We start from the raw sequence: 3,981 nt of genomic DNA, 5'->3' as shown, positions 1-3,981 counted from the left end.
ACTAGGTGTTGATGTATGAACAAAATTCTTTATTTAAACATGACAAACGTTTCGACTCTTGGTTCGAGTCATCCTCAGTGGCATACAAAAATCTACATAAGCAAATTAATATAAGAACCTTACAAAAATCAGAGAAGCAGCACGGGATAAATACAAAGTAATAATTATACCTCACCATTAAGAAAAAGATAGGTAGTACATCAGTTTGCAAAAAGGAAGAGGTATCAAATAATTAGTCGATATTCGTCACGGCGTTTCGAAAACCAAAAATGTCCTCTCACCATGTCTCATGTTAGATAATATAAAAGAAACATAAACTACACAACTGATGTACAGCCTTTACAAAGTTCGGATATATAAGTACTTGTTCCCCACCACAATAACAATAATAAAGTCTTTAAAGGTGAACCATCACTTTGATTTGTATATTTCCAGAAACGAGAAATAAGGTTTTAATTTCTCTATATCTGACATAATATTAATAGCATTAGTTTGCAACTTAATTTGAATCATTTCAGAGATCAATCGTTTATTATAATTGTTTTCACGATCCAAAATACGTACATTATTCCAATAAAAATCATACCCTGTCTGAAGGCGATGTTCAGTAACAACAGATGGATCTAAATGTTTTCGATTGATTTGATTCTTATGTTCATTAATTCTTGTTTTTAATTTCCTCTTAGTTTGGCCCACATAAGAAGCATTGCAAGAAGTGCACTTGAGGCAGTAAACTAAATTCTTATTTTGTTCTTTCTTTAAGGGATCTTTAATTGCTTTAATAAATATGTCAAGTTTGTTAATACTGCGGAATGCAAGGGAGACATCAATTAAAGATTTTAATGACCTTGACATAGAGTCGGTGAGATTATTAATGTAAAACATCACAAAGAACGACTTCTTTTTATCTTGAGTGTAAATAGAGTTAACTGTTGAATTTATAATTTTGTTGTTATATTTCTTATTAATTAAAAATTTGATTTTATTATTAATGATTTTAAAAATGAAATGTAGAGGATAATTGTTGATAATTAAAATTTTAATAATAAAGGCGAGATTCTTGGTATGAAACTGTGGATGGGACAGTGTAAAAATTTTGTCTACTAAGCTAATAATAGTCCCAATATTTTGTGAGGTAGGATGCATAGACAAAAAGTTTAAATATCTACCTGAGAAGATTTCTTTGCGATGCCAGTCAAACAAGATTAAATTGTGCTTGTCAACAATCAATTTCACGTCTAGAAAATTTAAAATGTCATCCATCTGAGTCTCCATCGTGAACTGCAATCTATTGTTATAACTATTAAACAAAGACAGAAGTTCCGACAAAGAACCAGAAGGAGCCGTCAAAATCAGATCATCTACGTATCTGTAATAAAAAGAAGGGGTAAAAGGTAGTTTTTTTAAAATTGATATCTCTAGATCCTGCATGACAAGATCCGCTATAATCGGAGACAAAGGTGATCCCATAGGTACACCAAAGGACTGTTTATAAATTTGATCATCAAATAAAAAATATGTGGAAGAAAGAACAAATTCAATGGCAGAGAGAAATTCATCAAGGGGAATTTTAGTTTGATTTCTAATGAATTTCCACCTAATTTTGATGCTTTTTAAAGCCAAATCAATTGGAACATTAGTAAACAATGATATCACGTCCAAAGACAAAAGAATGTGACCGCGCTGCAGATCAATTTTATTAATTTTGTTCACGAAATCAGAACTATTATTAATATGGCTCTTGGCAGTAGGAATGTTTGTGTACAAAATTTTGTGTAGAAATTCTGCAAATGAATGTAAAGGACTGCCAATAGAAGACACAATTATTCTGTAAGGATTACCTGGCTTATAGATTTTAGGAATGCCATACGCTCTCGGAAGATTGCCATCACTTGATCTGATCGTTTTAAATTTCAAATCACTAATATACTCTTTAGAAACCCATTTTTTTAAAAAACCGTTCAAAGTGTCCTTCATAGATCTAATGGGATTCTTTTTAATTTTTATATATGTGGAGGTGTCATCAAGCATATTATTGATCCTTTGAATGTAATCGTGTTTGTCTACAGCGACCGTCACACTGTCCTTACCAGCACGTGTAACAACAATTTCTGAGTGATGCTTTTGGAAAACTTTGACCTGTATTACATATATAACTCAAACACATATATTGTTAAAATGCTATCTTTTATCTATAATGTGAATTTATGTTTATTACTGTACGATTTTTTTAATATACATAATTAACATTAATTGTACATAATTAATATTAATGACATATGATTTTTTTAATATACATAATTAACATTGATTTTATTAATATTCAGGTCTCAAAAATGTGTTGAGAACAGTGTAATCAGTATATATCAACAAAAAATTTGTTTGCGTTGTAAAAATATATTTTAAATTATATTTAATAATAATAACACAACAATTTTTATCTATTGTTGCAGGTACATTGTACTTCTATTCTTCTTTTTAAGAAAATAATAATTTACATAAAGAATAAATGAAATGTGTAGGATAGCTTGAGAATAAATAGATAAAAATAATTATATGTTAGTAAGGAACACAAGTGGTCTTGCGGACTGAGTGCAGGGGCTGTGAATACGGAGGTCTCGAGTTCAAATCCTGCCATCTTCTTAAGATTTTTTCAGATCCAGTTTCATTCAATAGAGTTTATCGGTTGATCGGCGAGCTGAATCAGGCCTCCAGAAATTAATTCTAGTGAAATCTCGAATTAATTTCCCTCCGACAAGGCAATATGCCATTGGGTTTCTTTTTTTTTTTTAGTAAGTAATTCCACTTCCAAGTGTAAAATCCATTCTAGGCAACAGATCTGGTCTGCGTTTGGTAGCAATCTGTCGACGTTTCTGACGACAGATCTGCTCTGTATTTGCTAATGTTCTGTTGACAGTTTTGATAACAGATATGTTGTATTTGGCGATATTTTTGGCGCCAACAGACGATGACCAAACCTTTTGTGGATTTGGTGCCTCACTTTGGCTTCGCTTTGCTAGTGGCAGATCTGTTACAATTTTGGTCTTGTTTTGGCATATTTATATGTAGAACAGATTCAATCTCCAAACCATATCCTACTGAGGACACAGTAGGCTATGGTTTTGGCATTAAATTCCGCCGGCGATTTTTGACAAATCCACAACATCCCACAACCAAATTGTTTGCTAGGTATATATATATAATTGGATTGTTGGAAAAGTTCTGCGGATTTTTAGTATAAAATGTAAACACAAAATCGACATTTATAAAAATTAATTTAGTCCACAATGTATTGACCGTCTTGATCTACAACTTGTTGCCAACGTTTCGGTAGGGCCTTGATGCCGCTCTCGTAAAACCCTTGGGACTTGTGGGCGAAAAAATCAACGAGGTGATTTTGGATGGCCTCCATTGAGTCGAATTGATGGCCGTCAACATTGTTTTGCAGCGAGCGAAACAAGTGATAATCAGACAGTGCAAGGTCCGGCGAATATGGTGGGTGCTGCATCATTTCCCAGCCAAAGCTCTGCAATTTTTTTTTCGTGATCAAAGAAGTATGTGGTCGAGCGTTGTCATGATGGAAAATCACACCTTTTCTATTCGACAATTCTGGCTGCTTCTCTTGCACTACCTTGCGCAATTTGTCGAGATGAGCGCAGTATTTCTTCGAATCTATTGTTTGGCCCTGCGGGAGCAGCTCGAACCACAGCACTCCTTTATAGTCCCACCAAATACATAGCATTACTTTCTGTGGATGCAAATTAGGTTTTGCCACCGTTTGTGAAGACTCGCCCGGACCGCACCACGACTTCTGCCGCTTAATGTTGTTGTAGACAACCCATTTCTCGTCTTCAGTGATGATCCGTTTCAGAAATGGATCTAGAGAGTTTTGTTTCAGGAGAGATTCACACACTAAAATCCGATCCATGATGTTCTTTTCGCTCAGTTCGTGCGGCACCCATACATCAAGCTTTTTCACCA

The sequence above is a fragment of the Pseudomyrmex gracilis genome, unplaced genomic scaffold, assembly GCF_002006095.1.
Source record: "Pseudomyrmex gracilis isolate BER0280 unplaced genomic scaffold, ASM200609v1 scaffold_901, whole genome shotgun sequence".
In the NCBI taxonomy this organism is placed as follows: domain Eukaryota; kingdom Metazoa; phylum Arthropoda; class Insecta; order Hymenoptera; family Formicidae; genus Pseudomyrmex; species Pseudomyrmex gracilis.
The sequence above is the reverse complement of the archived record's forward strand: the minus strand, read 5'-3'. Positions refer to the sequence as shown.